The 18,859-nt window shown below is 48.3% G+C and overlaps 1 protein-coding gene across 9 annotated transcripts in view; it reads right to left on the reverse strand.

Annotated features, from left to right (window-relative positions):
* The window catches only part of Mrtf (Myocardin-related transcription factor), a 149,549-nt gene that overhangs the window by 44,009 nt on the left and 86,681 nt on the right, over nt 1–18,859 (reverse strand). For 2 of the 9 annotated variants that reach the window (XM_045728675.2, XM_045728673.2), the window contains exon 1: nt 7,933–8,116. The exons of 5 other annotated variants lie outside the window; for them this stretch is intronic. The gene's annotated coding sequence lies outside the window, so the exon portion shown is untranslated. Of the gene's footprint in view, nt 1–7,702; nt 8,117–18,859 lie in introns of those variants that run through there. 2 more of the 9 variants (XM_045728671.2, XM_045728677.2) reach the window with 2 other exon arrangements.

Raw genomic sequence — 18,859 nt, forward strand, 5'->3', positions numbered from 1 at the left:
AGCACTTCATATCATAAACAAGCCCACCTGACACACCTATTTATCAATGCTTCTTCGTGTTTGAGGTGACTGACCCAACCTTAGGAAGGAAGCCGTGAAACACAGACCTTAATACACAGTCGGGACCAAAGAGCCAGAGCTCAACCCAGCAAGCACAACTAGGTGAGTACACACACACTGCTCTAGTATGGCAAATTAAACAAAAAACGACGACTTCAGTTACACACAAATCACAATTGCGTGATGCATCAAATGAACACATCCAGAAGGGCCGCAACTTTTTGACCATGTCGTAGCTCAGTCGATTAAGGCAGCGTCTGGGAGGCTCTCGGACGCTAGGTTCGAATCCTCGTCACAGCCCTTGTGGATTTGTTAAAAAAAAACGACGATATGGAACCAAATGCATCACTGAAAAAAATTGGGATGTGAACTAAAAAAAGATTCAAGGCAGCGGTAGTGTCAGCTTGGACAAAAATGAGTTGATTGATTGATAAATAATCGGGCCAGAGCCGTACAAACGAGGTCGTTGAAGCTGGGTAAACAAATAATCGGCAAACGTGTGAGTAAAGCTTACAGTCTGAGCTCGATTCCGCAGTGAAGACTCAAACTGGAGCAGATATATATATATGGTCATCACTGTAACATCATCATTGGGTCCACTCTTGGGGGGATCGAACATTTTTAGTCTGTCACTTATCCCTTGGCCAGAAGTTCACATTCTTAGTCTAGCACTTATCCCTTGGCCAAAGGTTCACATTCTTAGTCTGTCACCTATCCCTTGACCAGAGGTTCACAAGCCACACTACACTGCCCTCCGGGTCGTCAGTAAACACAGTACCTAAACAACACTGCTGCTCAAGGGAGTCTGGGGAAAGGATACCAATATTCAAGATCATAAGAAGAAAATAAGACAACTCACTACACACTCAAGAGTTACGGAAGACAAGAATGGGCTGCAATGTGTGCAAACAATGGATCAACACCATCAGGGGGAAAGGCTATACACTGAGAGAATATAAATATTTGGGAGTGGATTTTATCCAAACACTCCCACCAGAGACACACAAACACATTAAACATTGGTAGCATCTTCTTGAGGTTATCTTGAGATGATTTCGGGGCTTTAGTGTCCCCGCGGCCCGGTCCTCGACCACCCCCGGGAAGCAGCCCGTGACAGCTGACTAACACCTAGGTACCTATTTTACTGCTAGGTAACAGAGGCATAGGGTGAAAGAAACTCTGCCCATTGTTTCTCGCCGGCGCCCGGGATCGAACCCGGGACCACAGGATCACAAGTCCACCGTGCTGTCCGCTCAACCGACCGGCTCCCTAGCATATGGGAAGATGGTCACCATTTGAACGGCATTTAAATATCTAAATATGGTCGTTGTTCTAAACAACATACACACCCTAGGTAAGAACAGTAGACTGTATAGATGGTCTGGATCTGCAATGCGATTGCAGTATAGATTGTCAATACGCAGCACCTGCCTGGAATCCGCACCTTGTAAAGCACAAAACTCAAATGTCCAAAGTGCAGAGGTTGGAACAACATTAGTGCCACAACTAACAGGGTTAAGCTATGAGGACAAGTTAAGGAAACTAAATCTCTAAACTCCAGAGAAGAGACGGGATATGATCACAACATACAAGATACCGAAGGGAATAGACAAATTGTACAAGGAAAGCCTCTTAAATTGAGAGAAAGTAAGATAAGACATAGGTGGAAGTCGTGGAAGCCACCTCCATCCACAACTTCCAATCCAGTCTCAACAAAGAATTCGAATGACTGCAAAAAGTAATTATAACTTAACACGGACAACAAAACTGGTTGGCGGGACATGTAGAGCTAGACCTCACGTTCCTGTCATCACTTTTAGGTAAGTATTGTTGGGTAAACAACACCCTCTCCACCCCCTCCCCACCATCACCTCCACCCCTACACTCTCCACCCACACCAAGCCCTGCCCATCACCACCACTACACTCTCAACCCCCACCAACCCCTCCTCACCACTACACTCCACCCCCACCAATCCCTCCCCACCACCACCACTACACTCACCACCACCACTACACTCTCCACCCCCACCAAGCCCTCCCCACCACCACAACACTCCACCCCCACCAAAGCCGTGGCCCCACCTGGTGATCTTCCCCAAGAGCCAGGACACAGGTGACCAGTGTGTGGTGAAAGCCGCGTCTCGGTGATCTGAATTAAGAGTGGTAACGCGCGGACTCCGTCACCACTCACCTGATGGCCTGGCGCGACCACCACAACACCCCGACACTTTACACACTCACACGCAGTAAACACCTCAACCCCTTAATTATAGCTTGGTGAGTACGCACGATCCTCCACCCACTAAGGGGATCCGCACCCACAATCATGCGTACCGGGAGCCGGTCGGCCGAGCGGACAGCACGCTGGACTTATAATCCTGTGGTCCTGGGTTCGATCCCAGGAGCCGGCGAGAAACAATGGGCAGAGTTTCTTTCACCCTATGTCCCTGTTACATAGCAGTAAAATAGGTACCTGAATGTCGGTCAGCTGTCACGGGCTGCTTCCTGGGGGTGGAGGCCTGGTCGAGGACCGGGCCGCGGGGACACTAAAAAGCCCCGAAATCATCTCAAGATAACTTCAAGATACCCAGTACGCAGGTAACTCAGAGGTATCCTTACGGAGCCGTCGGACCTGACCAGGTAACTCACAGGTATCCCCCTGGGATACTACTCACTCACGCTCTCTAGGTGAACAATTCCTCCAGCTCTGAAAGGGGCTGTTATTGAACAACAATATTCCAACCTAGAGAGCACTAGTGCCTTGAAAATTATTATTATGGCAACCCTTGTTTGAAAGGTCCTTGTTATCCAACCTGTCAGTTATCTTGCAGTAGTGACAGCTAACTTATTCTTCTTTAAAGGTAAGAAATTTTGACATGATTTCTCCTAAATACTTTACCTTGCTTTATTGTTCTATAGTGTGATTTGACTGCATTTTATATGTTTCCGTTTTTACATTTTCGTTTTTCCTTAAATAATTAATTAAGCGCAGGAGCTGGACCTTCCTTACACTTTTAACTTCCACCAACATATATTCCCCTCACCCCCTCACCCCCCCTCACTGAAGCCTGTAATGGGCACTAAGCCAATTCTCTGTCACCCTCAAAATTAGTCAGAATGTCTCTAGGGAGGAGACCAGGAAAATTTAGTGTTAACAATAAAAATCTGAAAATCTGCCATACTGATGGTCTAACAAATAAGGCGAATGAACTGAATGAGTTTCAGACACAGATCCCAAAGTAATAGCAATAGTGGAAACTAAACCAATTTTTGCTGATAAATGCACTATGTCCTATGCAGTTTCCGAAGGGCGAGAGCATCGTTTGTGATAATGGGAGACCCAAATTAAGTAACCATTAACTGTGAAAGGACACAACCGCACGGAGAAGAGACTAGAGGGGGGAAAGGCAGGGAAGGTAATAGAGGAACTATTACCTAATGCCAAGAGAGAAAACAGGAAGAGATGATTTCGTGGCAGGAAGACAGCGGCTGGTGCTCACGTAACAAGAAGCGCAGATCACAAACTTGCCGCATGAAATGCCACTGGCAGCGAGCCACTACTGTCTACTGCTTTTTAACATAATACTAAAATAATAACCAAGACTAGGCTACGGTGAGTAACGCAGTATAACTAGTGAGTTAAGGAGGTATGACCGTGATTATGGTGAGTAATTAGTCGGTAGCATGAGGAACCAGTCAATGAGTATGGTGAATAAAGTCAGTAAGATGATGAACCAGACAATAGGGTAAAAAAAACTAGTCAGTAAAGTAGGCTTGGTGAGTGAGTTGTTTAGGGAAGTGCTGGCAAGTGTCGATGCCCCTACCCATGGGTAGGTGGTGGGTGGGGAAGAACAGGTGCCCCGTAAGGTGGCACCCACTACCACCAATCATCTCATTCAACCACCTGTTCACTCACACCTTTACTCACCTCCACCAATTCACGCTACGCACAAAACTCACTCACACTCCTCTCGCTCAGTGCTCAGTCATCCGGATCTACTCCATTATAACCGCGTTTTGTTATCACTATTAATATTACTACTTGCAACGTGTGCATTAAATCAATTAATGACAGCAAACTTCAATTGTTGAAGTCAACTTTGACCTTGCATGAGGCTGGAGAGAGAGAGAGAGTTGACCTCCAACATTACTTTCCCACTCCCAACACCATCAAGTCTGTTACCCATCCCATATACCATCACATCTCATAGTTCTAGAGTCCCCCCCTGGGACTCTACTACTCTAAAGAGCCAACTACCCACGCCATCATCCCAATACCTACCACGCATCCACCAAATGAATTCTCGATACATCCGCTCCTCCACTATACACTCTATACACTTCACTATACACTCCACTATACACTATACGATACACTCCACTCATCCACTAATAGTCTCGTTTGTTGAGGTTCTGGCATGCAATGTTGCACAAGCAGTCTACTGTGCAAAGCAACGGTTCGCAAATATCGACGTATTCTGTGCATCGGACTCTATGGGTTAGGTTTGTTGCTTGGGTTTGTGCTGTCCTGGTTAGGTTAGGAGGCTGGATTTTTGACGGAGTGGAGCATCAAGTCCACCAGTGTCACTACTGCTCTCCCTCACACACACACACACACACACACACACACACACACACACACACACACACACACACACACACACACACACCACAATGCTCGTCACAATATACATGTGACAATACACCACATGTGTTTAACAATACACAAGTGCCACCTTCCTCCCACCAACATCCTCACTACTTAACACGCTGCCTAATTAATGCCATTATAATACAACTACTACGAAGTGACCATTGTATCCCTTTGTATATCCTATCAATTATTTTCTTGTATTAATCATAAACCTACACTTGTGTATTTGTGAAATTTTTCTAAGGCATTTACACCATTTGGTGTAAATTCTTTACAGAAATTTTACAAATAAACAAGTGTGGGTTTCTATCCTATGTTATCATGTCTGTGAGAAGACATTATTATTATTATTATTATTATTATTATTATTATTATTATTATTACAAGTACAACTCCCGCCACCACAACAGAGCCGGATAATTGCACCACACTTCCCTTGAAATTGCACTGTACAACATTACTCAACATCTTGACGAAATAAGCGAACCTCCTCGTCACCCCTTAACCCGAGGCCACTGTACACTACTTATTATTATTAACATCTTTATTGACAAAATTAATTACAATTTTGCTTAATCTGAGGATTTCAAGTCTTATTAAAGTGAGGATAATGCTGGTATTCACTGTCACGCAGGACAGAGGGTCATACATAAGATAATAGGTCTAAACTGTAGGTTATCTTGAGGTTATCTTGAGATGATTTCGGGGCTTTTTTAGTGTCCCCAGCGGCCCGGTCCTCGACCAGGCCTCCACCCCCAGGAAGCAGCCCGTGACAGCTGACTAACACCCAGGTACCTATTTTACTGCTAGGTAACAGGGTATTAAATCTTGTAGGCTGGAGCACATATATATCATGGTTAAAATCAATGTTTTAATGTATGGATATGTGAAAACAACTTTCAATTGTGCACTGCCACACAAGGGCAGGGATGGGTTCATACGTGATGCACCTTAGAAGTAATATAAATAAAATTGTTCTTCATTAAGTGAAAGAATTGTCACAGCAGTATGTGATGGGGGCAGTATCTTCCCACGACCCTCCTGGCACCACACACATGACAACACAAGCCTCCTGCCTAACCTGAACGTCTCATGTAACACCAAGTTACTAAATTTAAATTTTCAATTTTGCCCCGAGGGGCGAGTTTATTGGGCAGCGCCACTCATCCTGTGAGTGGACACACCGCCATAGTGACAGTATTGGGCAGCGCCACTCATCCTGTGAGTGGACACACCGCCATAGTGACAGTATTGGGCAGCGCCACTCATCCTGTGAGTGGACACACCGCCATAGTGACAGTATTGGGCAGCGCCACTCATCCTGTGAGTGGACACACAGCCATAGTGACAGTATTGGGCAGCGCCACTCATCCTGTGAGTGGACACACCGCCATAGTGACAGTATTGGGCAGCGCCACTCATCCTGTGAGTGGACGCACCGCCATAGTGACAGTATTGGGCAGCGCCACTCATCCTGTGAGTGGACACACCGCCATAGTGACAGTATTGGGCAGCGCCACTCATCCTGTGAGTGGACACACCGCCATAGTGACAGTATTGGGCAGCGCCACTCATCCTGTGAGTGAACACACCGCCATAGCAGCATGTACAACACTCCCCAATAGGAAGAAAGCCCGCTGGGTTGTTCATCCGCGTAGAAAATTACTGTTGCTTGTTTACCTGTCCAGCGAACTCGCAAGATTACCTATGTTATTCCTTGCAACAGATCTTATCGACGGATGGCTCCACCCACAACCGAGATAGCTATACATTATATAATGTCAACATGACACATGATAACTGGCTACTCAGCGAGCACTGTCATATGCGTCACCATACCGTAAACATGTCCACTACACCACACCGTAACCATGACAACTAACTCCTCAGTATATGAGTATAACGAGAGTATAATGCACTCAGATCCACATGAATACGTGACCCCAAACTTTCTTATCCCGCAGGAAGATAACATGATAACATACAAATGTTTTCAACAGTGTTTGTTCCTCTTGTTTGGAAGAGGAAACGGAAGAGAGGCAGGGAAAGGGGGACTAGGATGGGAAGGTAGGAATAGGAAGGAGAGGCAGAATTGCTATTCATGCACAAAAGTGGTCATTCATTTCTACATTGTTAATTAGCATACACAGTAAACATGTCCTTGTCTCCTCACATGACGGGGCTAAAGATATGTTAGACAACATGCAGTAAAGTGGACCATTGAACACTCAACCAAAGCTGAAAAGTTTTTTACAATGTTAACCATCATATTATATATATATATATATATATATATATATATATATATATATATATATATATATATATATATATATATATATATATATATATATATATATAGGGATCTCAATGTCTGTCCTACATGGAGGGTTAGACATCTATCACACAGAGTTATTGATCGGTCATCCACAGAAAGTGCTAAAAGTACTTTTGTTAAAAGTACTAAAAGTACTTTTCTTAAAAGTACTTGTACAACCTCGAGTTAAATTAAACATGACACACACACATGCGTTACATAATTGTCGCACTACATAGTGCTGTAAATCTACCTTGAGGTTACCTTGAGGTGCTTCCGGGGCTTAGCGTCCCCGCGGCCCGGTCGTCGACCAGGCCTCCAAGGTACTAAGGTGCAGATCCAGTTTAGTATTAGGTGTGTCAGTCGTCAGACAACATTGAACAGATTATGTCTCTGAGTATCTCTCAAGAGTATAAAAGATAAAGATACTAGAAAGAGTATCTGTCATCCATGAGCGGGGGGGGGGGGGGTGTAACAGGTCAGTCAATATAACACGTGCTATACGGCAATGCATGTGTTGTCTTTCATAGAGTTTACACACATGCCGTATTCCACACTTGAATTTTGGGATAGCTGCCAGATACGTCCGCACCTTGAGGCAGGATACGAGGACGGTGGGGGGGAGGGGGGATAGGAGGTAGAGGAGGGGGGGTATAAGTGTAGACTAACCTGTGAGGAGCGAGGACAGGCGCGGTAAAACACCGAGGACGACGAGGAGAATAGATCAAGTGCCACTCTGAACATCCTCAGCTGATGGTTCCTCGTCGCTCGCACTCACACACTTCAACACACCCTTACCCTGCCCCGCCGCACATCTCCACGCACTCCCACACACAGACACACTCAAGTGTGCTCGTGTTCCACACAGCCTCCTCGTCGCTATCACTTGTGCCGTGTACCTGCACTCTATGTAGAGCCGCTACTACTCCGGGGCACAGCGTCCGCGCTGCCTCTACCCTGCACACCGCTCACACACATGTCGCTAAAGATGACTTTGTGGTATTGTGGCAGGTGTGTGTGTGGGGAGGGGAGGTGAAGCTAGCGCGTGGCGTCGGTGTAGGGCAGATGTCAGCACTGAGGTACACGAGTATGTGGTGGTGGTGAGCTGCCTCCCTCTCTCCCTCCCTCCCTCTCTCTCACCCCCTCCCTCCCAGCCTACACTAGGAGCCCCCGCTACAACACCCCCCCAGGGGGGTCACGTGGGAGGCCTACTACTCTCCAGGCGGCTCCCACACCTCTGTGTCGTGCAGGTGTGGGCCAGGGAGACGGTGCCACAGGTGTGGAGGGCGGCAGGGGGCCGGGAGAGTGTCAAAATCGTACAGGTGTGGGCACGGGTGAGTCAAGCCGCCCCCCCTCCTCCCAACCCGTCCTCTCCTGGTTGCTACGGCGGCCACCTGATGCCCTCCCGCCCACGCCCACACGCCCACGCCCACACACTACGCCTCATATCCACATACACCCCCCTCCCTCCCCCCCCTCCTCATACTCTACCCGACACCCTGCGACCGGTGTCATATGTCACATCCTCTTACATAGGACTGAAAGATTATTGGACACCTGTCCCTAGGAACCCCACTCTTCGCCTGCTGCTAGGAACCCCCCACTCCACACCTGTTCCTAGGAACACCCCCCCCTCCACACCTGCCCCTGCTAGTGCACCATTATCCCACCCACTCACACCTCCCCCCCCCTCACCCCCCAAAACGGGACCCCACACCCACGCTCGCCCACACACCACCAATCAGCCATTGCTAGCAACACATCCGCTCAGGTAACTACCATTATGAAGCCAGCCATCTACCATATACCAATACCACATGACCCGGGCACCAGGACGTCTCCCATCATTAAGATTTTACAAAGTCATCTGATAAGAGTGACCATTTTATGTGCTCCAAGAGTGACCCTAAGAGTGAGCTTGGAGACCATTAAATGAGAGCAACAGTAATAGGGAGTAAACTATGGCGTTGGATTTTCAAATTCCTGTCAAACAGAAGGCAAAGGGCATCCATCAAAGAAGATCAAGTCCAAGTACAGTGAAGAGCTGTGTACCTCAGGGCACAGTCCTTGCACCACTGCTCTCTCTCATTGTTATATCAGATATAGACAGAAATACTAGTCACAGCTTCGTGTCCTCCTTTGGATGCGATACAAAAATTAGCATGGAAATTCCTTCTGTAGAAGACACTGAAAACTATAGTCCGATATTAATAAAGGCTTCGATCGGGCAACGGAAAATAATATGATTAACAGTGATAAATTCCCAGTGTTTAGGTACGATGGAAACGAGGAAGTTAAACGACACACAGGGTACAGGACACACTCAGACCTACTCATAGGAGGAACATGTAAAAGATCTGGGAATGACGATGTCTGACGACCTAACATTTAGTGAACATAACCGAGCAAGTATAGCGGCGGCCAGGAAAATGATAGACTGGATTATGAGAACGTTCAAATCCAGGGTTCTCTATGTAATGCTAATACTATTTAAATCACTGGTGCTGTCCCGTCTTGAGTACTGCTCGGTACTCTCTTCCCCTTACAGAGCAGGAGAGATTACCGAAATAGAGGGCATACAAAGATCATATACGGCGCGCATACACACGATAAACCACATAAATTATTGGGATCGTCTCAAAGTTCTCAAAATTCTCTAGAAAGAGGTACCAAATAATATATACATGGAAGATACTGGAAGGAAATGCAAAATAGCACCAGCGAGGAGTAAAGGTGCCACAGGCACAGAGAACACTCTATGAACGTCAGGGGACTTCCCTCCCCCCCCCTGCAAGCATTAGAAATATTGCCGGAACCAAGGTGGACGTCTTCAAGAAGCAATTAGATAAGTTCCTGAAAGAAGCGCCGGATCAATCGGGGTTTAATGGATATGTGGACCTGCGGGCCGCACCGAGCAACAGCCTGTTGGACCAAGATATCACAAGTCGGGCTCGGGGAGTAGAAGAACTCCCGAAACCTTCTCCAGGTATGCTCTAGGTACGAGTGTTGACCCGGGTAGCAGGAGAGCTGCGGTCCATCAAGTCATCAGCTGCGGTCCATCAAGTCATCAGCTGCGGTCCATCAAGTCATCAGCTGCGGTCCATCAAGTCATCAGCTGCGGTCCATCAAGTCATCAGCTGCGGTCCATCAAGTCATCAGCTGCGGTACATCAAGTCATCAGCTGCGGTACATCAAGTCATCAGCTGCGGTCCATCAAGTCATCAGCTGCGGTCCATCAAGTCATCAGCTGCGGTACATCAAGTCATCAGCTGCGGTCCATCAAGTCATCAGCTGCGGTCCATCAAGTCATCAGCTGCGGTCCATCAAGTCATCAGCTGCGGTACATCAAGTCATCAGCTGCGGTCCATCAAGTCATCAGCTGCGGTCCATCAAGTCATCAGCTGCGGTACATCAAGTCATCAGCTGCGGTACATCAAGTCATCAGCTGCGGTACATCAAGTCATGAGCCAGGTATCAAGTCATGAGCCAGGTATCAAGTCATGAGCCAGGTATCAAGTCATGAGCCAGGTATCAAGTCATGAGCCAGGTATCAAGTCATGAGCCAGGTATCAAGTCATGAGCCAGGTATCAAGTCATGAGCCAGGTATCAAGTCATGAGCCAGGTATCAAGAGGTGCGGGCAGGTAAGGAAGACGGCAGGGTGCCCCACCTGAGAGTTAACATGCTGACAACACCAACAATAGCGTCAACAATGGCCGTGGCTGACACCAGACTCACACGTCTGACGAAACGCAAGACATTCCTCATTACCTCACACCTGCGTCTCGCCAGCTGGTCAGCGTAGGTGTGCTCTAAGTGTCAGGCACTCACTCACTCACGCAAAAGTCACAAGTGACAATCTAACAGGTGTGTTAGAACCAGAGGAGACACAAACAGGTGTACGACACACATGTGTGTGACGGTATAGACAACAGGAGGGCGAGACAGATAACAGGTGTGCTAGGTTTGGAGGGTGCCCAGGTGGGAGGAAAGAGGGTGCCCCAGGTGGGAGGGAAGAGGGTGCCCCAGGTGGGAGGGAAGAGGGTGCCCCAGGTGGGAGGGAAGAGGGTGCCCCAGGTGGGAGGGAAGAGGGTGCCCCAGGTGGGAGAGAAGAGGGTGCCCCAGGTGGGAGGGAAGAGGGTGCCCAGGTGGGAGGGAAGAGGGTGCCCCAGGTGGGAGGGAAGAGGGTGCCCCAGGTGGGAGGGAAGAGGGTGCCCAGGTGGGAGGGAAGAGGGTGCCCCAGGTGGGGGTGAGAAGGGGGGGAAAGGTAGTGGGGGGCGAGGAGAGAGCGAGAGGAGAAAGAGGAACTCGGTATCGAGTGGTTCTGTGAACCTGACCTCCCGGACACAGATAACTACATATATACAGATTTTAAATGAATGGTCACGTCTGTGGTAGAAAATATACAACATAAAATCCTTTCAACCCCCCCCCCTGTCTCTCTCATCACCCCCCCCCCATGTCTGTACCTCACCCCAATACATCAAAAGCCTCCACCCGGGGTCTTACAGAGAGCGCCATCACCTCCTAGGTGCGCCTGGTGCTCCAAACGGCCTTCAAGCTCATTTTTCTGACCCCCAGGAACACCGTCCGCGGCAGCTACGCCACCAACCAGGCGTGTAATAATTGTATGTACAAACCCATAAACCCAATAATTGTATGTACAAACGGCCGACCGGGAGCCGGTCGGCCGAGCGGACAGCACGCTGGTCTTGTGATCCTGTGGTCCTGGGTTCAATCCCAGGCGCCGGCGAGAAACAATGGGCAGAGTTTCTTTCACCCTATGCCCCTGTTACCTAGCAGTAAAATAGGTACCTGGAAGTTAGTCAGCTGTCACGGGCTGCTTCCTGGTGTGTGTGTGTGTGTGTGTGTGTATGGTGTAGAAAAAAAAGGAGTAGTAGAAACAGTTGATTGACAGTTGAGAGGCGGGCCGAAAGAGCAGAGCTCAACCCACGCAAACACAACTAGGTGAATACACATACACATACACACTTTTACACTTTCAAAACAAATCAGAAAAAGTAGACCTGATGTCACTAGAGAAAACGAAAGAGGAGACATGATAAAGACATCAAATAATTAAGGGGAACTGACAAAGTGGAAACAGAGATACTTAAATACAAGTGGAACAAGAGGCCATGGATGGAAGCTATTGTAGAAGTGAACTTTAATGAGCAGTTGTAGAAGTGAACTTTATTGAGCAGTTGTAGAAGTGAACTTTAATGAGCAGTTGTAGAAGTGAACTATATTCATATTTTCAAAAGTAGGCATCAGAGGAATGAACCAGGTCTCATTACCCTAGACATCCTGCGGCTAGAAAGACGGGGCCCAAGAGCTTAAGCTCGATACTGCAGACAGATTAGTACATACATGCCCAGAAAGCAGCACACAACAGCTGTCTAACTCCCATGTACCTATTTACCATTAGGTGAACAGAAGTATCAGATGAAATGAAACCCCCTGTCCCAACGCTTCTGTTCGACAGCGTGGGTTGACGCCGCGTGTGTGCGTGCGTGCGTGGGTTGACGCCGCGTGTGTGCGTGCGTGCGTGCGTGCGTGAGGGTTGTGTGTCCGCGCAAGCGTTGAGGTGGTCCAACTAACCAAGGGATGAAGGCGGGTGGGTGGAGGACACTGTGGCAGCATCCCAGGTGAGATGTGGGGGGGGGGAGGGAGGGGGGAGTGTGCTGTGTCGGACGAGGGTGACTCACCACCTTGCTCTAGCTAAACATCTTACTCCACCCCCCTCGTCTAATACACACCAGACAGCTTACCACTACCACCACTACCACCACAACAACCACCACTAACAACCACCACTAACACAAACACCCAGGACAACCACCACCATCACCACCACCACAACCATTAGTGCCAAAGAGAGTTTAAACTACAAAGATATACATGTTAAGGGATCTGGACCTCACAACTCAGTAGCAGAGAAGAAACAGAGGACATATGACCCCAACATGCAAGATACTGAGAAGGATAAAACAACGTAGAAACGGACAGCCTCTTTAAACTAATAGTAGGACCATATGACATAAATGGAAGTTGGGCACGAAGAAATATAAGAAAATGCTCGAACCCTGTACAAGTGGTCAACAAAGCAGAATGCCCTGAGGGACCAAAGAGCCAGAGCTTAACCCTCCACAAGCGAGCATAGAAAGAAGTTGTAAAAGCCACCTCCATCCCCATTGAGAGCCGGTCGGCCGAGCGGACAGCAAGCTGGACTTGTGATCCTGTGGTCCTGGGTTCGATCCCAGGCGCCGGCGAGAAACAATGGGCAGAGTTTCTTTCACCCTATGCCCCTGTTACCTAGCAGTAAAATAGGTACCTGGGTATTAGTCAGCTGTCACGGGCTGCTTCCTGGGGTGGAGGCCTGGTCGAGGACCGGGCCGCGGGGACACTAAAAAAAAAAGCCCTGAAATCATCTCAAGATAACCTCAAGAAGATAACCCCAACTTTCAGGCAACATTCGACAAAAGCATCCCTCGGTCAACACTTCCTTTCCCTGGGTTCAGTGAGGCTGTTGTGGAGAGCGGCCCGCAGGCTCACACATGCACTTCTTGCAGGAAATCCAACTCCCTGACCTTAACGTTGCACCGTCGACTGCAACACTTCAAGTCTCATTCCACAGTGTGACCTTGAACTGTGACTCCGACCTCAGTCTCGCCTTTTGAGTCACTTTCTCCTTAATTATTGTTGGTCCTCAGCCGACACCGTCTTGTACTTGACGAGGGGTACTTGACAATGTATGGTCTGTATATACACAGGCAGGCAGGCAGGGTGGCAGGCAGGCAGGCAGGCAGGCAGGGTGGCAGGCAGGGTGACAGGCAGGGTGGCAGACAGGGTGGCAGGCAGGCAGGGTGGCAGGCAGGCAGGGTGACAGGCAGGGTGGCAGGCAGGGTGGCAGGCAGGCAGGGTGGCAGGCAGGCAGGGTGGCAGGCAGGCAGGGTGACAGGCAGGGTGGCAGGCACACACACACACACGGCTAAGAAGATGGTTAAATCCCGTGATGGATGCTGAAGGAAGTAACGGAAGGGCTGAGGTACCCACAGGCATCTGTACCCAGACTTAACACCCGACATCTTAGTATTACCCTATTCGTTGTCCCTTGTAACTTGATCAACCAATCGGTCCACAACACGGTGCCCCAATCACTACTGGGTAAATAGTTAAGGATCTGTGCCTAATCGTCCCACACTGCTCACGACATAAACGAGTTATGGCCAGTCAAAGGCATTTCCTGATCGACACCATTAACAAAAAATTGCTAGAGACAACTTATCAAGCCTAGTTGCCACTAGGAAAGGTTGCCACAGGTGCCACTAGGAAAGGTTGCCACAGGTGCCACTAGGAAAGGTTGCCACAGGTGCCACTAGGAAAGGTTGCCACAGGTGCCACTAGGAAAGGTTGCCACAGGTGCCACTAGGAAAGGTTGCCACAGGTGCCACTAGGAAAGGTTGCCACAGGTGCCACTAGGAAAGGTTGCCACAGGTGCCACAGGTACCACTAGGTGCCACTAGGGGGGCCTCGTAGCCTGGTAGATAGCGCGCAGGACTCGTGATTCTGTGGCGCGGGTTCGATTCCCGCACGAGGTAGAAACAAATGGGCAAAGTTTCTTTCACCCTGAATGCCCCTGTTACCTAGCAGTAAATAGGTACCTGGGTGTTAGTCAGCTGTCACGGGCTGCTTCCTGGGGGTGGAGGCCTGGTCGAGGACCGGGCCGCGGGGACACTAAAGCCCCGAAATCATCTCAAGATAACCTCAAGAACCTCAAGGAAAGGTTGCCACGGTTGGCACCTTTGTGGATCGTCCAGTAATAACTTATAATATTACCCGGGGGAACCTGTATTATAACTTACATATTATTACATGTTACGGGCTGACTCACCTTCAATACTTGGGTTTCCTCTGGTAATTATCCCCATTACTGAATACTGGTTTATAACTAGAGCACCAGGTTATTGTGGGGGTGTTGTGGGGGTGTTGTGGGGGTGTTGTATTGAGGGGTGGGGGTGTTGTGGGGTGTTAAGTGTAATGTTTTGTCTAAGGCATTAGTTTGCTCTGAACCTTCACAAAGTCCCAACAACCGTCATTTAATAGTCAATAATGCCGGAGGCGAGTGCCAAGTTGACTGACAAAGGCACGGCAAGGCGCGGCACTGTCCAGCAAGACACGGCACTGCACGGCAAGGCGCGGCACTGTACAGCAAGACACGGCACTGCACGGCAAGGCGCGGCACTGTACAGCAAGACACGGCACTGCACGACAAGACACGGCACTGTCCAGCAAGACACGGCACAGCACGGCAGAACGCGGTGACACTGATAACCCATGGCATCCTTCAAGTAACTCAAAGCAAGATACGACAAGACACGAGAGGCTCAGGAGCCAATACATTAAGACAATCGACACTTGGTAAGGCGGGGCCCGGGAGTTACCGCTCGACCCTGCAAACCCATTTAGATGAACACATTTAGATTAGAATAAGATGGACGCTCAGACATCAACCATCTAACACTAACAACCCGAGGAGTTTCCAACACTCTTAACGGAATAAACAAAATCCGTGCGTCAAATTGCGTTAATTAAGAACATTATTTTCCCCCACGAAACAATGACTGCCGTATTACGCCTAATTGGCGTGACAGAAGCCCTTAACACTAATAATTCAAGTCCTTGACCCTTAACACCAGTTACCGCTGGTCAAGTTACGTCAGATAATGTTAATCTAAGTTAAGACTAGGATTTGCCATAGTTACATAAGGTTAGGATTCTCTAGATGAGGTCAGGTCATGTCAGGACAAGGTAGTCTAGATCACGCTACGCTTCGCTAGGCTTGGTAGCTAGGCTGGGTAGCTAGACTAGGTAGCCGGGCTAGGTCACAACTTTCAGTATGAGAAGAAATATTGGCATTTAGTTTTAGTAATACTGCGAGTCCCTGTTATGCTGCCTGTAATCTCCCATTAACATATTTATCCTCAGGCGAGTGAGTGAGTGAGTGAGTGAGTGAGTGAGTGAGTGAGTGAGTGAGTGAGTGAGTGAGTGAGTGAGTGAGTGAGTGAGTGAGTGAGTGAGTGAGTATAACAACACACACACACACACACACAAACATAAAGAGCATGTTTAGCACAGTACGAATTGGAACAGGAAGTGTTAACGCGTTTACTTGAGTAACAATGGTAACGATAATTCTTACTACCCGACGACGACGACGGCTGCTGCTATTGCTACCAAACCACCAATAACAAATGACCAAGTCTTCACACAATGACCCGCCTTCGTTGCCTCACTATTAATACAAGACACAGCGCTGGGGGATTGTCGTTTATACACACAACATACACACACACCCACACATACACACAGGGGGGGGTGTGGGCAGGTGTGTATACATGGTGGGCAGGTGTGGGAGAGCCAACTAACTTGATGATACACATCACAAACTATTTACGCTTCTAACACTCATCCAGGAAGTATTAATGGGGGGTAGAGGGGGGCAGAGATCCCCTCCCCCTCTCTCCCATGGCGGGGGGCCAGGACGGGGGAGTTAGGGGGGAAGGGGTAGGGGCGAAGGGGTAGGGGGGAAGGGGTAGGGGGGGAGAGTAGTAACGCAATGATGCGTTGCTAGTGATGGTAGTTAGGACATTACTGTAGTATAGTGATTAGAGTGAAGCGATGGTCAGCACGTGGGGAAGGTTGTTCGAGTCAGCGCCTCCATTCATAACGTAAAGAAAACGGTGGTAGAGGAACGCAGGAAATACAATTAAGTAAGAGAAGACAAACAATAAAATAGGTGAATAAAGACAATAATTTATAAAACAGCAAGACAGGAAGATTGGCAGTAATGCAAGAGTGGTTTACTCTTCTAGAAGGTGAGGGTGGTGATGCCTCCCTCACCCCTACCTTCCCTCACCTTCCTCCCCCCCCCCCACCCTCACTTGCCTCCACCGACCCAACCTCCTCCGCCCACCTCCACCTTGGTCAATTTAGATTGATTTACTTCTGATTGGTTAATTTAGGTCAGGTCTAGTTATGTCTGGCTGTTTAGGTTAGGTTAGGTTAGGTTAGATAGGTTAGGTTAGTTTAGGTTGGCTAAGTTGGCTAGTTAGGTTACGCTATTGTTAGTTTATATTTGGCTAGATCTAGCTGCTTAAGTTAGATCTTGTTGGTCAGTTTAGGACAGGTTAGGCAAGGGTTACATTTAGTTGGTTGGGTTAGGTTAAGTCTATTTAGTTGGGTTAGGAATGACTTGGAATTAGAAGTGCGGCAAGGCATTCTGAATCTCACTACCAAACCTTAAACTAGCCTCACATGCTCCAAATAGTATGCAGAGTCAGCACACTTAAGTGTGCTAGCTATAAACAGTTCTTAGTGTGAACTATTTACAGCTAGCGTGGCTGAAACTCCCTGCCCACTCAGGTAGCTCTGCTTGCTGGCGTATGCTCTATATCCACTCTAAATAGTTCATAATCATTGCAACATGCAAAGCTAAGTGAACAACAAGGTTCAGTTTACCAACACTAGCGGCTGTGGTGGAGACCGGACCTCGGGGACACTGAACCACGCGAGGGAGGGGGAGGGGCGACTAGTTGTGCTTGCGGGGGTTGAGCTTTGGCTCTTTGGTCCCCGGTCTCTTTGTGTGTAGAGGGGGAAAGGGGTTGGTAGTGTTTGGGGGTGTTCACACGCGGTGGTGTGTGGGCGTTGCTGCGTGTGTGGGCGTGGTTGTGAGTGGAGGTGGAAAGAGTGACGTAGAGGTGGGATGCCAGTCACACATAATGGCTTCACCCGGAAAAGAATGAACAAGCACTGAGGCACGCGACCACCACACCCATACACCACCACACCCATACACCACCCCCATACACCACCACCCCCATACACCACCACCACACCCATACACCTCACCAGCACACACTAATACACCAGCGCCAGCACCCCCACACACCTGGTGTACAGTCACTCAGGCCGGGAAGGAAGCAGATGATGGTGGTGGTGAGTGACCAACACCACCTGGATGAACCACACTCACCACCACACTAGATAACACACCATAATAACACACTAAATATATAATTCCTGGATAGATAATAATAGATGGAGTCAAAGAGGAAGGGGGTGAGGGGAGGGAGTAGTGAGAGGAGAGAGGGAGAAGGGGAAAGGTGAAGGGGGGGGGGGGAGAATATCAACAATCACTGTACTTTTGAAACAAACCAACGGTGTGTGTGTGGGGGGGGGGGGGAAGCAGGAAGGGGCAGTGCACACACCCACACAGGATACACCCCGTACAGCAAGTGTAGCCCACACACACACCCACCCATGTACTACACACCCTCTACACCCTAACCTTGAGGTGATTTCGGGGCTCAGCGACCCCGCGGCCCGGTCGTCGACCAGGCCTAACACTCTCCGCCCTTGTCCTACACTTATTATGCTCGCAACACTCCACGTAATCAATGTACATTATATACAAATACCACTCGTAATTAATACCAAGTATTATTACATATTTTGGTATTAATACCATTAAAACTAAATATTAATATACTAAATATCTAAGTTACCACTTTATTCTCAACATCTATAGTTAGTTATTAATTATTATTGTCATATTATTATTATTATTATCATTATTATTGTTCCCTTCCTTTACAAATAAAGTAAGTAACAGAGTGTATACCTGGGGCCAGATTCACGAAGCAGTTACGCAAGCACTTACTAAGGTGTACATCTTATCTCAATCATTGACGGCTTTGGTTACATTTATTAAACAATTTCCAAGCATGAAAACTTCCCAATCAACTGTTGTTATTGATATAAAAAG

Source organism: Procambarus clarkii, chromosome 93 (genome assembly GCF_040958095.1).
Source record: "Procambarus clarkii isolate CNS0578487 chromosome 93, FALCON_Pclarkii_2.0, whole genome shotgun sequence".
Lineage (NCBI taxonomy): Eukaryota > Metazoa > Arthropoda > Malacostraca > Decapoda > Cambaridae > Procambarus > Procambarus clarkii.